Genomic DNA, 17,930 nt, shown 5'->3' with positions numbered 1-17,930 from the left:
GGGCTGTATGGGAAACACGGTCTCAGCTCATGAGTCCTGCTAATGGGCACTGATAGGTGACATTGATGAGCACTGATAGGCGGCATTGATGAGCACTGTAGGTGGCACTGATAAGCGGCATTGATGAGCACTGATAAGTGTAACTGATAGGCGGCTTTGATAAGCACTGATAGGTAGCACTGATGGGCGGCATTGATGAGCACTGATAGGCGGCACTGACGGGCACAGATGAGCATTGATAGGCGGCATCGATGAGCGGCATTTATGAGCACTGATAGGTGGCATTGATGAGCACTGATAGGCGAAACTGATGAGCACTGATAAGCGGCACTGATAACCATCGAACCATTGATGAGCACTGATAGGCGGGACTGTATAGGCGGCACTTTTAGGCAGCTCTGATAGGTGGCATTGATGTGCACTGATGGACATAGATAGGTGGCATTGATGTGCACTGATGGACATAGATAGGCGGCATTGATGAGCACTGATGAGCACTAATAGGCAGCACTGATAGGTGGCACTCATGACACTGCACTGATAATCAGGGCACTAATGATCAGAGCCCTGATTATCAGTGTAAACAATGTATTGAGAGTCTTGCCGGTTGATGGCTCTCCTTTTCTCAAACAGATACAGCATGTATCAAGGGCAGCTGTGATTGACCCTCTACCAGTCACAGAGCATGCTGGATGCACGCCCCAGGGGGCACATGGGAGGCAGGGTTCTGGGAGGATGTTCGGGGACAACCTCCCAGAACTGGAAGCCTGGGCTCAGGTGGAAGGGGTGGGGGGAGGGTCAGAGGGGCCCTTCATGGTTTCTTGCACTGGGGCCCTGGAGGTTCTAGTTAGGCCTCTGTCCTTGTGATCAAAAAGATACATAAGAAAAATTAAACAGTAAAAAAAAATTTATTAAAAAAAAAGTTGCACCCCTTGCCCTCCACACACAGCATGCGTATGTGTATGTAAAAGGCAATTGCACCACACATGTAAGGTATTGCTGCAAATGTCAGAGTGAGAGCAGCAATTTTAAGACTTGACATGCTTTGTATCTATTTACTTAATGCAAGCCTGACTTATATTTTATATTATAATATGGGCGTTCGCACTAAAATTTGTTTTATTATATTTATTCCTGAAAATATGCGCTTGCTAAAGTTGCGCAAATATTGTCCAACATAAAAAATTTGCAACTACTACCATTTTATTCTCCAGGGTCTCTGCTTTTAGAAAATATATAATATGCTGGGGGTAATAAGTCATTATAAGGACAAAGATTCTGATTTTTTACGTGTGCAAAACAAAATACGAACTGGTTAAAGTGGATTGTGACTGCACGCTCTGTCCTGCCCCTAGTGGACTCATCTCCGCCCACCACCTGACAATTCTCATCTTCCTGCACATTATTACACTGATTCCCATCCTATCTCCAGCTGATGGGGCCGACCGCAGTACTCTGACGTCACTAGACAGCGCCAACACCACCCGGAAACCGGGCACCTGGAGGGGCGGGTCTTACTGGACTCTGTAAAGAGAAGGGCGGGATGAAGAGGGCTTGTCATTGAGGGGCATGGCGATCCAGCAGAATGGGGCGGGATTGAAGGCGCTATTCTCAGCAGAAAAGGGAGGGCCATAAGGACAGCAGAAGAGGGAGGGGCCATAAGCAAGAAAGGGCAGGCGGGAGTAAAGTGAACAATCAGATGGGAGAGAAGTGCTGGAGGGGGCGTGGTTACAGGAAGAGGCGTGGTTATTTGTGTAAGATATGCAACGAGGGGAAGGACTATCGGTGGGCAGATTCAGATTAGGAATTGGCTATCAGTAGAGGGCGGAAAGGGGAGGTGGTGGCAGAGAAGACGGAATGGGCGATCAGAGAAAAGGGGAGGAATACTTAGTACAATACTAGGGTAGGGGCGTGTCAATGGTGAGAGGGGGCGCGGCCATGCTGAATGGGCGGTACCAGTCACTTTAGATGGGAGTGGTCTCTATGTCATTCCCAGTGCAAGAAGCCGATGGAGGAAGTGAGAGGTGAGCCCGGGGGATTGTGGGGGGGTACATCTCTCATGTTATTGATCTCCACAAATGTCTGCTGATGGGAAATACAAGCTTATTAGCCATTGTCCTGTATTGCAGGTGGTCTGATGTGATGCAGGGGGATCTGTGTTAGAACCTTCAGATAGAAGCTGCTCAGTGTAAATACCACAGCTCCCAACTGTCCCTGATTTGGAGCAATGCCCCTCATACCTCCTCTTTTGTCCCTCATTCTGGTCTGATCTATTAAGATGTATAATAAAATGTATTTTTTATCTATCAAAAAGTGTTTTCCAGCACTAAACCTTTTATCTGATTTCCAAATTGCTGCATTTATAATTTCCAAAAGCCAATATAAAGGAATAGTAGTGGTAAAAAAAAGCACTTGTGGGTTTAACCACTTCCTGACCGTCCCCCCCCCCATCGTTATACGTCGGTACTTTGAAGGAGGATATAGTTTGTTATAGCAGCAGCTAGCTGCCATAACCCCGGTATCCTCTTCAGCGGGCGGTCCAGTTTAAGACAAAAGTGGTCTCTGTGGCGGATTCACTGCGAGATCACTTTTATTGGCGTCGGGAGAGGCCCCCCCTCGTGCCGCGATCCGGTGCCCTTACCGGAGCCGTTGGCGGAGGCGTTTGGATCCCTCCTGTGGCCTGACATGGAGACGAGTGAGGGGAAAATGTCCTCCACCCGTCTCCATATCGTTGCAGGGCAGAAGCGATGTCAAAATGTGACTTCCGCCCATAGCTCTTTAAGGGCCTTTTTTTTTTCATTTTTTTAAATGACAACATTTTTATTTATTTTTTTTATTGCATTTTAGTGTAAATTTGAGATCTGAGGTCTTTTTGACCCCAGATCTCATATTTATGAGGTCCTGTCATGCTTTTTTTCTTTTAAAATGAATGTTTACACTCCTTGTAATAGGAATAATAGTGACACAATTTATTTTTTCTTTTAAAACCAGTGTAAAAATAAAAGGTAAAATAAGAATAATAAAAAAGCTTTAAACACGCCCCGTCCCACCGAGCTCGTGCGCAGAAGGGAACGCATACGTGAGTAGCACCTGCATATAAAAACGGTGTTCAAACCACACATGTGAGGTATCGCTGCGATCGGTGGAGTGAGAGCAATAATTCTAGCCCTAGACCTCCTCTGTAACTTAAAACATGCAGCCTGAAGAATTTTTTAAACATCGCCTATGCAGATTTTTAAGGGTAAAAGTTTGTTGCTATTCCACGAACGGGCGCACTTCTGAAGTGTGACATGTTGGGTATCAATTTACTTGGCGTAACATTATCTTTCACAATAAAAAAAAAAATTGGGCTAACTTTACTGTTTTATTTTTTAATTCAAAAAAGTGTATTTAAAAAAAAAAAAAAAGTGTGCTTTACTTTTGCTGATAGGTGTCCTTCATTCCCATCTCAGAATGTTGGGAGGTATGGTAAACACAGCCAGGCATCTTCTGATTATGCATGAATAAAACATTGACTACTGCGATCATCATTACCGTGTGTGTATTACACACAGGAAGCTACATGTGCTGTCATCATTCATGGTTCTCACACTGATTCCTTTGGTTCACATTCACAGGGAATCACCCAGAATGAAGAGAAAAGCCTTCCCTTCCAGACATACACATCCTCATATCAGAGAACCTATAGAGTTTAACCACTTCAATACCGGGCACTTTCGTCCCTTCCTTCCCAGGACAAATTTTAGCTTTCAGCGCTGTCGCATTTTGAATGACAATTGCGCGGTAATACAACACTGTACCCAAACTACATTTTTATCATTTTTTTTTCCCCACAAATAGAGCTTTCTTTTGGGGGTATTTGATCACCTCTGCGGTTTTTATTTTTTGCGCTATAAACAAAGAAAGACCATAAATTTTGAAAAAAAAAAAACTGATGAGCACAGAGGTGGCACTGGATAGGCAGCACTGATAAGGAGCTACTGACAGGCATGGCTGAGTGGCATCTGAAGCAAACTGACAGGCATTACTGATGGGGCACTGACACTTTTATGGGCACTGGCAGGAGTTTATTATGAGGCACAGGTTGGCAGGTGATGGGCACTTATTGGCAGCTGGATGGGCACATCTGATGGGGGGTTGCACTGCTAATCAATGTGCTGATTATCAGCACAGACCCCCCCCCTGTCAGCATGAACTGAGGAAAGCCATTTACCGGCACTTCCTGGTTCATGCAATGATCAGCTGTGATTGGTCACAGCTGATCACGTGGTAAGAAGCCTCAGTCAGAAGCTCCATACCACGATCGCAGTTGCGGTGTGTCCTGATCATGTCATATGACGTCCAAGCAGGATAACTAAACCACTTTGCTGCCGTCATATTGCTATATGGTGGGTGGCAAGTGGTTAACCACTTCAGTACAGAGCACTTTCACCCTCTTCCTGCCCAGGCCCATTTTCAGCGCTGTCACTTTTTGAATGACATTTGCGCGACCATGCAACACTGTCCCCAGATGACATTTATATAATTTTTTCCCACAAATAGAGCTTTCTTTTGGTGGTATTTGATCACTGCTGGCGTTCTTATTTGCTAAACAAATAAAAAAAGACAGAAAATGTTGAAAAAAAAAAAAAGTTTTTCTTTGTTTCTATTATAAATTGTAAATAAGTACATTTTCTCCTTCACTGTCAGACGCTGATGGTCACTGATGGGTAATGATGATGAGGCACTAATATGCAGCACTGACGGGCACTTATAGGTGGCACTGATAGGCAGCACTGACGAGAAGGCTCTGACAGACATCCCTAATGGGAACTGATTGGCATCCCTGCTGGGCTCTAGTGGGCATCCTTGATGTGTCTGCACTGATAATCAATGCACTGATTATCAGCGCAGACACCCACCCCCGTCAGGAGAGCCGCTGATAGGCTCTCCTCTACTCGCGCCTCGTCATTGCTAATAGAGGAAAAGCCAATAAACGGCAATTCCTGGTTACCATGTGACCAGCTCTCATTGGACACAGCTGATCACATGGTAAAGAGTCTACGTCATAGGCTCTTGATGTGGTGTGTCAGAGCGACACACCGCACTACCGAGCGCTGCGCACGTACAGTCAGGATAACTCAACCACCCTGCGGTCGTCATTTTGCATACAGCAGGCGAAAAGTGGTTAACCACCTGCGTACTAGCCTGTAATAAATACCCCTTCATTACCAGGATATTTTTCAGTGCTCTAGAAGTCTGACCAACAATTACTCCATCATGCAAAGCTGTACCCAAAGGAGTTTTATGTCATTTTGTTTGAGCCCGAGCTTTCTTTTGGGGGTATTTAACCACTTGACCTCCGGAATATTTACACCCCACCCCCCCCCCCCCCCCCTTCATGATATGGCACTAAGTTACTTTAAGGCTGGATTCACACCTATGCATTTTTTGTGCTTTTTGCATTTTGCAGATTTGCACTACAGTCCATTTAACATGGTTTCCTATGGAACATGCTCTGTAGTGCAAATCTGCAAAATGCGAAAAGCACTAAAAATGCATAAGTGTGAATCCAGCCTAACTGACAATTGCCTGGGCATGCAACACTGTAGGCAAATACAATGTATGTAATTTTTTCTGCCACAAATAGAGCTTTCTTTTGGTGGTATTTGATCACCACTGCATTTTTTATTTTTTGCTCTATAAACAGAAAAAAACTGCATTTTTTTTTTACTTTCGCTATAAAACATATTCAATAAAAAAATGTATTTAAAAAAAAAAAAACCACAAATTTCCTCCATATAGAGGCCAATATGTATTCTGCTACATGTTTTTGGTAAACAAATCCCAATAAGTGTGAATCAATTGGTTTACACGAACGTTCTAGAGTCTACAAAATATGGGATATATTTATGGGATTTTTGTTTCTATAGTAGTAATGGCGGCGATCAGCTACTTATAGTAGAGCTGCACGATTCTGGCTAAAATGAGAATCTCGATTTTTTTTTTTTGCTTAGGATATAGATCACAATTCTCATGGCAAAACATCATCTTTCACATTAAACAAAATAGTTGGGCTAACTTTACTGTTTCGTTTTTTTTTATTCATTGAAGTGTATTTTTCCCCAAAAAATGCGTTTGAAAGACCACTGTGCAAATACAGTATGAAATAAAATATTGCAACAATCGCCATTTTATTCCCTAGGGTCTCTGCTAAATATATATATATATATATATATATATATATATATATATATATATATATATATATATATATATTGTTTGGGAGTTCCAAGTAATTTTCTAGCAAAAAAAATCTGATTTTCACTGTAAGAAACAAATGTCAGAAAAAGGTTTAGACTTTAAGTGGTTAAACTTCCTGCATATTCACACAGACCTTTTATCTAAGACTGAAGAGTTACAATGTTGTTAAAAACTTGGCAGACTGCCAGAGTGAGCAGAGAACTCTCTATGCTTGCTACATGAAAGAAACTCTGCAATACAGATCCTCAGGGATGTTGAATCGAGATCGCGATCTTTTAACAATGAATTGTGCAGCTCTAACTTATAGCGGAACTGCGATAATGTTCTAGACAATCTGACACTTGGCGGGAACCATTGACACTAATACAGTGATTAGTGCTACAAATATGCACTGTCACTGTACTAATGACACTGGCTGGGAAGAGGTTAAACATCTAGGGCGATCAAAGAGTTAACTGTGTGCCTAGCCTGTGTTTTACTGTACTGTATGTGCTGCTTTTACTAGGGGAAGAGATGGATTTTATTCCCTGCTTTGGAGGAACACAAAATCCATCCCTTTCCCCCCCAGTTAGAACGGAGATCTGCATTGTTTACATAGACCCTTTATGTCTCTTGTGCACTCGGTCCCAGCAGATCGACCTATAACTGTGCTTGTTCTGCTATGTAAAGCCTCAACAGGTAGAATCCTGACAGCTCTGAACCTGGATTTGTTTAGAGCAGAGTGCTTCTTCATTCAGGCACCATAGGACCCCTTTCACACTGGGGCTGCGGGCGTGTTTGCGGTAAAGCATGCTCGTTCTAGTGGCACTTTAACGCTGTTTAAGCGCCGCTTTTCGGCCGCTAGCAGGGCGCTTTTAACCCCCAAGAAGGGGTTAAAAACTCCTGTGTTGCGGCGCTTCTGAAGTGGTTTTTCAGGCGCAATGGGCAGGGCATTCTTCCCAAAGATGCTGCTTGCAGGACTTTTTTGGATTGTCCCGCAAGCGCACTGTCCGAGTGTGAAAAGACACTGGAATGAATGGGAGACAGTTTTCAGGCACTTAGCAGAGGCTATTTCCAGCGTTCAAGCACCTGAAAACCGCCCCAGTGTGAAAGGGGTCTAAGGGAGGTTGAGGATTGGTGCATTTACAGTCTCCCACCACTTAGCATCCTGAAGGGATTTTTTTGGATATTCCATGCTCTGAGGATTTGAAGGTGAGTTCAGGAAACATATTGTTGTGGGGTGCCATGTTTACTGTCACATAGATGTGTACAGTCGCCTGAATCATTTTTATTCACAAAGTGGCAGGCCAGAAAACAAAGTGTAAACAAATATGTGGCAAATACTGTATTTATTGGAGTATATAACACGCGCCGGCGTATAACACGCACCCCAAGTTTAGGAGGGAATTATAAGGAAAAAAATGTTTTAAGGAAAACAACTTACATTTAAATGCCCATCAAAGCAGCCTTGCACAGCGTCCATCTGCATGCTTGTCCAGAGTCATTTGCAGCTTTGCAGTCGTTTGCAGCTTTGCAGTCGTTTGCAGCCTTGGTGTCGTTTGCAGCCTTGGTGTCGTTTGCAGCCTTGGTGTCGTTTGCAGCCTTGGTGTCGTTTGCAGCCTTGGTGTCATTTGCAGCCTTGGTGTCATTTGCAGCCTTGGTGTCATTTGCAGCCTTGGTGTCATTTGCAGCCTTGGTGTCATTTGCAGCCTTGGTGTCATTTGCAGCCTTGGTGTCATTTGCAGCCTTGGTGTCATTTGCAGCCTTATCAGTGTCCATTTGCAGCCTTGCAGCTTTGCCAGTGCCGATCTGAAGCTTTTCTGTGTCCTTTTGCAGCCTAGCCCAGGCTGCAGTTAAACTGCAGTGACATGTCAGTGTCACTGCAGTTTGAAAATGGCTCCGCCGGCGCCGAAATACACAGAGCCGGTCCTCGGCGGCTCTCATTCACTTTCGGCTCCACTCGTAGTCCCGCCCGGGATGGGTGTGACTGTGAGCGGAGCTAGCCGAACCTAGCCGAGTACACTCGGCTAGGTTCAGGCGGCGCTCGAGTGAAGCCGAAAGTGGCCGAGAAGAGCCGAGGACCGGCTCTGTGTATTTCGGCGTCGGCGGCGCCATTTTCAAATCGCGACCGCTCCGCTCAGTCAGCGGGGGATCGGCGTATAACACGCACCCGCGATTTTCCCCTGATTTTAAGGGGAAAAAAGTGTGTGTTATACGCCGATAAATACGGTACCTGTGAGGGTTTTTTTTTTCTTAGACCTCACAATGCATCCAGAAAGTATTCACAGCACTTAACTTTTTACACATTTTGTTATGTTGGTGTTCTTTTAAAATGGATTACATTCATTATTTTCCTCAAATTTCTACAAACAATACCCCATAATTACAACGTGAAATAAGTTTGTTTGAAATCTTTGCAAATTTATTAAAAAATAAAAAAAAATCACATGTACATAAGTATTCACAGCCTTTGCCATGACACTCAAAATTGAGCTCAGGTGCATCCTGTTTCCACTGATCATCCTTGAGATGTTTCTACAACTTGATTGGAGTCCACTTGTGGTAAATTCAGTTGATTGGACATGATTTGGAAAGGCGCACACCAAGCCATCAAATCCAAAGAATCCGAGACAGGATTGTATTGAGGCACAGATCTAGGGGAGGGTACAGAAAAAATTCTGCAGCATTGATGGTCCCAATGACCACAGTGGCCTCCATCATCTGTAAATGGAAGAAATTTGGAACCACCAGGATTTTTCCTTGAGCGGGCCGCCCGGCCAAACTGAGTATTCGGAGGAGAAAGGCCTTAGTCAGGGAGGTGACCAAGAACCCGATGGTCACTCTGACAGAGCTCCAGCGTTTCTCTGTGGAGAGAGGAGAACCTTCCAGAAGAACAACCATCTCTGCAGCACTCCACCATGCAATTTTTAAAAACATTTTTTTTTATTTACATATAAAAATCCACTCACATTTCAGAAGTAAAAAACGGGCATTTCACAATACAGTCCTCTGCATACACGGCTCCACCTAGTCCCAGCATGATTAGGTCACTGCCCACTTCACACGTAGCGCCCAATGGGCTTTTTCAAAAGTTCAGGATTTTCACATTTTATAGCATGCCGTTATGGCGATGCTATGCATGTTTGCAGCGTGTTTCCAAAATGCATGGCAAAGCCTATGTACTCTGTGCGGATTGCTGCACACACGATCGATAAGGTTCTTGAACTACATTGGGGTGTTTGACACGCGTAGGGCAACCCAGCCAAGTGAAAGGACTGCCCTAGGTGCGTTCACGTGTGAAAAATACGCAATAAATGTGGGTAAGAACGCATGCTTTTGCTACATTCAGGTGTGAATGAAATGTGCTTGGGAGGTGAGTTTTTAGGCAGCAGGGATGACCTTGGAGGAGAGGTAAGGGTAAAAAAAAAAAAAAAAAACCCCGCTTATCAGTCTTATAGGAATCGCTTATTATTTAATGCTAATGCAACTTCTATGAGTTATCACAGAAGTCTATAGAGCTGGAGTTGCACCAAAGTAGTGCAGGAACACCTTCCAAAATCACACTGCGCTGGGCATGTGCAATTCTTTGAAATTTAAGTTGCATCATTTTATTATTATTATTCAGACTTTTATTAAACTGTATATGTTTTTTTTATTTGTCAGAATGCCGAACTGCATTGTTGAAGGATGTTCTTTTCGATGGAGAAAGAAGAATCCAGATGTCGCTCTTCACATATTTCCTAAGGACATGGAAATCATAAGAACATGGCTACTGCACATTAATCAGGACTTTGGTGACCTGGAAGAGTTTTGCCATAAAATTTTTAATAGTTCAAAGGGTACTTATCGCATTTGTTCACAACACTTTGCCCTAGATGCATATGAGATTCGAGGTATGGTAACTTTTTTAAAAAGGGATGCCGTTCCTACTATATTCCCTCAAGTAAAATTAGAATTACCAGTTCGAAAAAGGAGAAAAAAGGATATTCCCACTTCACAGTCTGAAGCTGATACTTCTACCTCAGCCAATATGTCATTCACTTCAACTGCTTTCTCCATGCCTACTGAACTAAATATGACATTGAATCCTGAAGAAAGTCATGGTTTTGGTCTATGGACAAACCAGTGTGCAGCAACTTCTGCCCATTCACATAAAATTCCAGGACAACAACATGAGGAGGCTATTCTAAACAAACATAGACATTATAGGCCACGATCTACACGAACGATTGGTACCTCAATAGACTATTTTCCAGGACAAGTACATCGGTCTACACAGCTAAATAAACCAATGGGAACTAAAGATAAGAACTTGCAAACAGATCTAAAACCCCTGTACAGATCTATTGGCATTCAGTGCAGTCTTGATGGCTTACCAAGCCTTCCATCAAGGTCTTTGGTTACCAGCAGTGGTGCAAGTAGACCTTTTCCTTATGGAAACTGGACAAAGCTACTACATTCCCAATCCTCTGCTTATTTTCATGACAACTGTCAGTGATACTTTTTCCCCCTATTTCATCACTTTTCCAGTGCAGGTATAATGAAGTATTTAGGTCCTAGTAGCATGTGTCTGGCTAATTGACTGATTAGTAGAGCCAGGAGGAGGTATTTTGCCCCCACAGAACACAGAAGGAAAAAAACACCTTAAAGCGGTGCTCCACCCAAAAGGGGAAGCTCCACTTGTTTGCACGCACCCCATCCACTGCCACATTTGCTATTTTCTCGGGGGGGGCAGCGGGTACCTGGTTTTGACAGGTACTCGCTCCCACCTCCTGTTAAGATTGCCGTGGCTGGTTCCTGCTGAATCGTCCGAAATTTGAACCGTCTATGGCCAGCTAAATACATTTGGTTGATAAACAAACGTGGCAATGTGAAAATGTGCTTCTCTGCAAAACACCAAACATAAATGCTTCTCAACAGAGGGAACTAGTATTCTGTTAGAATTTGTATCTCCCTTTCCAAAGTCACTTGGAACACAGGTTTTGCTTTTAATTAACCACTTCAGGCCCAGAAGGATTTGGCCCCTTAATGACCAGGCCGTTTTTTGCGATGCTGCACTGCGTCGCTTTAACCTTTAACTGACAATTGCGCGGTCATGCGACATTGTACCCAAACAAAATTTATTTTTCCACAAATAGACCTTTCTTTTGGTGGTATTTGATCACCTCTGCGTTTTTATTTTTCACCTCTGCGTTTTTATGTTTTGCGCTATAAACAAAAAAAAAAAAGACAATTTTGAAAAAAAAAAAACTATTTTTTATTTTTTTTGCTATAATGCATATCCCAAAAAAATATTTAAAAAAAACAAATTTCTTCAAAAATTTAGGCCAGTATATATTCTTTTGCATATTTTTGGTAAAAAAAAAAAAATATATCGCAATAAGCGTATATTGATTTGTCTACGTAAAAGTTCTTGCGTCTACAAACTACAGGATAGATTTATGGACTTTTATTTATTGTTTTTTACTGGTAATGGCGATCAGCTATTTTTAGCGGAACTGAGACATTGCGGCGGACAAATCTGACCCCAAATTACACTTTTTGGGAAACCAGTGACATTATTACATTGCTATAAATATGTACTGATCAATGAATAAATTACACTGGCAGGGAAGGGGTTAACACTAGGGGGCGATCAAGGGGTTAACTGTGTTCCCTGGGTGTGTTCTAACTGTAGGGGGAATGGGCTGCCAGGGACATGACAGAGATCACTGTTCCCGATCACTGGGAACAGAAGATCTGACATGTCCCCTGTCAGAAAGGGGATCTGTCTTGTTTACAAAGGCCGATCCCCATTCTGCCTCTGTGCATGATTGCGGGTGGCTGGCGGTCATCGATTTTGTCGGACCTGCAGCTATCACGTGTACGGAACCGACGTACATGCAGTTAAAAATGCAGTTTGAACCATGTGTCAGGCATTTTTTCTGATTAGCCTGCTCTGTATAATATAATATGATATAAGTTTAGCAAATAAGATTAGGAAAAAAAAAAAACATAAAGACATAGGTAGCAACAAACACATTTTTACATGACATGCGATGACAATATTGAACAAATAGTTTTAGACAAGAGAATTGTATGGCATTGTCTTTTTTGGCAAGAACAGTAAATGACTTCTGTATGTGTGGACCAAATCAACATTTTGGCTAGGAGGTATTCGGCCGCATTCCTTCCTATATAGAAACTGCTTAAGCTAATGCATTTTGTTCTATTCGTGAGAATTTCCCTCACTTCCCAGCCCAGTTATCACACAGGAAGTAAGGAGAATCACCCATCAGGGACCCAAAGAGCTAGGCATACTAGAATGCAGTTTTAACAATTCCTACTCTACTGAAAATAATTTTTAATGCTGTCTGTCCCGAAGACCACACAGAAAATAAGGGAAAACCTTACCAATAGGGACACACACAGTAATAAAAATAAGCTAACAGAAGTTGTCCCAGTCCCTGCACTATCCTAAAAAAGCCCAATGTTTGTTTTTTTAAGAGCTAAAAAGAATTAATCGTTAACCGGGATGAATATAGCGGCATGTTTTTGGAACGCAAAACACATGTTCAGGTACTATTGATTTTCAATGGTACCTAAAATGTGGTGTGGTATTTGCCATGATTATCGCACGGCAACCCGCAAAGCATGAAGCTTGTCATCCAAAAAGGAGCAGGAGCTTCTTTTAGGTGACAAGTTTTGTGGTTTGCCACACAATTCATACGCAATAATCGCAACAATAAAAAGCATTGCGTTTTAGGTGCCATTGAAAATTAATGGCACCTAAACATGGTTTTTTGCGATTGCAGGCAGAATCGTAGCAATTCTGCTTGCGATCCCAAAACGCCAAATGTGAATGGAGCCTAAGGTCAGTCCACAAAACCTGATGTTTTAGTTTTTAGCGTATGCTGGGGAGTTTGAAGTGATTTCTCTCAGGCATTTCGATGGTGAGAACTTCTAAAAATTTGAAGGTCTGCGGTAACAAGTGAGTCCCTTTTCTCCTTGCTGTTTTGCATGAAATTAAAAATAATAATTATATAATATAATTATAAAAATGTCTCAACTGTTTGTTTAAAAAAAAATAAATCGAAAGTTGTTTTTTTTTCATCTTTAACAGCCCTTTTTATCAAATTTTGTAACAAAACACGTTCCTTCCATTGAAAAACTGATATAGCATATATACAATTTGTCATTTTTGCAACTTTATCCACTGCTGTGCTGGCTGCTTTAGTTTTTTTTATTTCTTTTATAGACAGAGCAGTATATATTTGTTTATATATACATTTGTGCTCATAAGTTTACATACCCTGGCAGAATTGATGATTTCTTGGCCATTTTTCAGAGAATATGAATGAGAACATAACTTTTTTTTCACTCATGGTTAGTGTTTGGCTGAAGCCATTTATTATCAGTCAACTGTGTTTACTCTTTTCAAATCATAATGGCAACAGAAACTACCCAAATTACCCTGATCAAAAGTTTACACACCCTGGTGATTTTGGCCTGATAACATGCACACAAGTTGACACAAAGGGGTTTGAATGGCTATTAAAGGTAACCATCCTCACCTGTGATCTGTTTGCTTGTAATTAGTGTGTGTGTGTATAAAAGATCACTGCATTTCTGGACTCCTGACAGACCCTTGCATCTTTCATCCAGTGCTGCACTGACGTTTCTGGATTCTGAGTCATGGGGAAAGCAAAATAATTGTCAAAGGATCTGTGGGATAAGGTAGTTGAACTGTATAAAAAGATATCCAAGGAATTGAGAATGTCAGCAGTGTTCAAACTCTAATCAAGAAGTTAAAAATGAGGGATTCTGTTGAAACCAAACCACGGTCCAATAGACCAACTAAAATTTCAGCCACAACTGCCAGGAAAATTGTTTGGGATGCAAAGAAAAACATAGTCAAGTCACCAGAAGAAAGCCATTACTACGCAGATGCCACAAAGTATCCCGCTTACAATACGCCAAACGGCACAGAGACCAGCCTCAAACCTTCTGGCACAAAGTCATTTGGAGCAATGAGACCAAAATTGAGAGGAATCAACAAGGCCTATGATTGAAAGGTACACCATTCCTACTGTGAAACACGGAGGTGGATCGCTGATGTTTTGGGCGCTACAAAGGCACAGGAAATTTTGGTCAAAATTGATGGCAAGATAAATGCAGTATATTATCAAAAAATACTGGAGGAACATTTGCATTCATCAGCCAAGAAGCTGTGCATGGGACGTACTTGGACATTCCAACATGACAATGATCCAAAACACAAGGCCAAATCGGCCTGTCACTATCATTGAGACACTCTGGGGAGATCTCAAACGTGCAATTCATGCAAGACAGGCCAAGAATTTACAGGAACTGGAGGCTTTTTGTCAAGATGAATGGGCAACTTTACCATCCGAGAAGATAAAGAGCCTTATCCACAAATAACACAAAAGACTTCAAGCTGTCATTGATGTTAAAGGGGGCAATACACGAAATTAAGAACTGGGGTATGTAAACTTTCGATTAGGGTCATTTGGGTAGTTTCTGTTGTCATTATTATTCAAAAAGAGTAAACGCAGTTGATTCATAATAAATGGCTTCAGCCAAACACTAACCATGAGCAAAAGAAAAGTTTTTGTGTTATCATTCATATTCTCTGAAAAATGGCCAAGAAATCATAAATTCTGCCAGGGTATGTAAACTTATGAGCACAACTGTATACTTGCTACACAAGACATTTTGTATTTTAATATTATTAATTACTTTTCTATTTCAGTCTACAGTAAACTATGGTTTGTAGAGTAAAAAAACGTACACTGCTCCAACCCTCAAGGCTTTCCCCTTATATAGTGGAATCGGGTGCTGGCTTAGGGTCCGTCACTGCTCCACGAACCATGGTATAATCCAAAAGAAAAGATTCACGCAGATGATGTTATCACAGGAAAAGCTTTAATCAGCCGACAAGCTTCAGCACATGGTCCTGGACCATTCTTCTAACATGTTTCACCCAATGTTCTTAATAATAGAAGGTGAAACATGTCCAAGGAGTGGTCCTGGGAGCAAGAACATGTCCTGAAGTTTGTCTGCTGATTTAAAATTTGTGAATAGTAGCTTTCCCTTTTCGATTTATACAGCAAGCTATGGTTTTTAAAAAAAATGCTAATAAAAAAAAATAAACAAAAATACTTACTTTATTATTCTGGTCACGTTCTGTTGGAGATATCACTTGGCCTCACAGCAGGATCTTTGAAAAGTTTACAATTCCAAGAAGGTATTATATAGATGCTCAACTTTCCCAGGATCCTGTGACAGTCACAAGACAAAGTGATGAATAAATCTTTGCTTATGACTTATGTGAACCTGCCAGAAACCACAGAGCAAGGTAAATACATTTTCCTAATTGTACATAAAAGTGTCTATGGTCAAAATCTAAAATCATATGTTCATTTTCACATTGTATTTCAGTTATTTGCAGCCTACTGCTATAAATTTGAAGTTTCTAAACTTGCTTTCTGAAGATGCCTCACTGTTACTGTTCTATGAGGAAATAAGTTAAACATTGGATGGCGGAAGTCCACTGGATGTACTTTATCTAGATGTTGCTAAGGCGTTTGATACTGTACCTTTATAAACATTAATTCTATAAAATAATGTCTGATGGAATTGAAGGACTGTCTCCTTCAGTTGCACCCACACCACAATCCTCCAAGATGTTCAGTTGGGCTCCATGCTGCCACTGTTTTTTGCCTAAGCTGAAACACTTCTGAGTCTTCCTTAAAGCGTTTGGTAACCCAGAAAAAAAAAAAAAATTGATCCTGTTCCCTTGAAAGCATGTTATACAGCACCGTGCTTGTGCTGTGTCATTTTGCCCCCTGTCTCACCTGTAATACCTGGCTGATCCTGCCTGGCTATACCCTACCCCTTGTAAACTGACCACAATAATCAGGGCTGATGAGCCCTGACACCGTGGTCAGAGTATGTGCCTCTGTCAGCCGCAGCCCTCCTGCCCTCCTATGTGCTCCTCTGTCCCTCTCCCCTTCCCCTCTCTGCCTGTCAGTTCCCCAATCCTCCCCCCTACTAAAAATAACAGCATTTTCCTTCTATAGTTCCCTCTGATATATAGAAGTAAGCTCCCCAGTGCATGTAATTTTTAAAAATATATGGTATAATAGCTTACTTCAGAGCGCTGTTTGGCACTCACGTGACTGCCCGTCAGTCTCCTCCTCTCGTCTGACGTCAGCAAGGGTTTCCCAGCACCTCCCCCTGCAGCAATCGTATCGGGAGAGGAAACCAGCGGGCAGTTAGCTGAGCGCCAAATGGCGCTCTGAAGTAATCTATTATACCGCATATTTTTAAAAATGACATGCACTGGGGAGCTTACTTCTATATATCAGAGGGAACTATAAGAAAAAAATATTGGCTTCACAAACACTTTTTAACCTTTTTAGTGTTAACTCCTTTGATTTATCTATGAGCTTATTCTCAGCTACCTGGGAAAATTCTGGCCATGATAGGTGTCTCAGGCCACAAGCGTGCTTCCACGTTTCTTCTCTTTCCTTAAAGCGTGGATTGTCCCCATTGTGGAACTGTTGGGGTCCACAACAGTGACCCCAACGGGGACGGTCCACTCTTTAAGGAATGCCTCCACCATATGGTATTGTCATAACAGGGCACAGTCTCTGTAGAGGACATCCCCGTATTAAAGACCCACTGAATAAAAGGCTAGATGTCCGTTCTAAGACCTTATTCTCTCGCTGGTCACTCCCTGCAAACATTGTGATCATGTCCATCTGCCAGACCTTAGGTGTCTGGTCCAAGGTTATGCCTTGGGATTCTGGATATATCCTAACAGATCCTTCGGTCCTTCAGCTGAAGCTCATGCCCTACAGATTTACATGCACTAGCAAATTGTAGCCAAACTCCAGCTCACACTGCAATTATACAAGCAGTTACAGCAACAGTTTTTTTTATTTTAAGATAAAGCATTAACATAAATAAACTCAGCTTAGTTTTCAATAAATAAATAAAAGTCGACCATTGTAAGCACTTGTCAGTGGTAAATGATTTGTCTTAACCCTCCTAACTGATACACTTGCAAGAGAGTTTTCTGTTATAAACAGACCTACTGACCAGCTCACCAGGTGAAAATAAAAGAAAGCCTAATGCATCGATTACATATAAATATTAGTAAGCTTTTAAGTTTAATACCACTTTAAAGTGCTATTAAAGCTGGAATTCTACTGTAAAAAGATCTGCAGGGACAGCTGCAGCCGCTCCTTTTTTTTTTTTTGTTTTTTTTTTAGGTTTTTGTTTTTTACTTGAGCTGCAGCATTTATTTTAATGGGCCTTCCTCTGCTCCAAAAATGCTCAAAAAGAAGCTCATGTACCAAATCTTGGCACAGTGCCAAAAGCGTTTGCGATCTTTGCCATGATTGTACTGCGATTTGATGATTGACATTTGCGCCAAAATCGCATTGCATTTGGGGTGCCATTAAGAAATAATGGTATCGCAAACGTGTTCCGTGTTTCGTCGCAATTCTGGAATCACAGGCAGAATCACGGCGATTCCGCCCGCGATCTAGAATGCCTATCAATCAACAATGACTATTTTTAAGGCTTATGCTAGCATTAGTAAATAGATAGGGATGTATAGTGCCTTGAAAAAGTATTCATAACCTTTCAAATTTTCCACATTTTGTCATGTTACAACCAAAAACGTAAAACTGAATATT

The 17,930-nt window shown here is 41.8% G+C and overlaps 1 protein-coding gene and 1 long non-coding RNA gene across 2 annotated transcripts in view; one reads left to right on the top strand and one right to left on the bottom strand.

Annotated features, from left to right (window-relative positions):
• The window catches only part of LOC141127240 (polyunsaturated fatty acid lipoxygenase ALOX15B-like), a 276,986-nt gene extending 261,495 nt beyond the window's left edge, over positions 1-15,491 (bottom strand). The window contains exon 1 of the mRNA XM_073613507.1: positions 15,389-15,491. The gene's annotated coding sequence lies outside the window, so the exon portion shown is untranslated. The remainder of the gene's footprint in view (positions 1-15,388) is intronic.
• On the top strand, positions 1,944-13,321 carry LOC141127241 (uncharacterized). Its single transcript, XR_012241504.1, has 2 exons — positions 1,944-2,024; positions 9,886-13,321. It is a non-coding gene; the product is annotated as an uncharacterized lncRNA (long non-coding RNA).
• Positions 15,492-17,930: the final 2,439 nt, after the last annotated feature.

This window comes from Aquarana catesbeiana, linkage group LG02 (genome assembly GCF_042186555.1).
Source record: "Aquarana catesbeiana isolate 2022-GZ linkage group LG02, ASM4218655v1, whole genome shotgun sequence".
Taxonomy (NCBI): Eukaryota; Metazoa; Chordata; class Amphibia; order Anura; family Ranidae; genus Aquarana; species Aquarana catesbeiana.
Note: the sequence above shows the minus strand (reverse complement) of the source record. Positions and strands in the feature narration are given on the sequence as shown.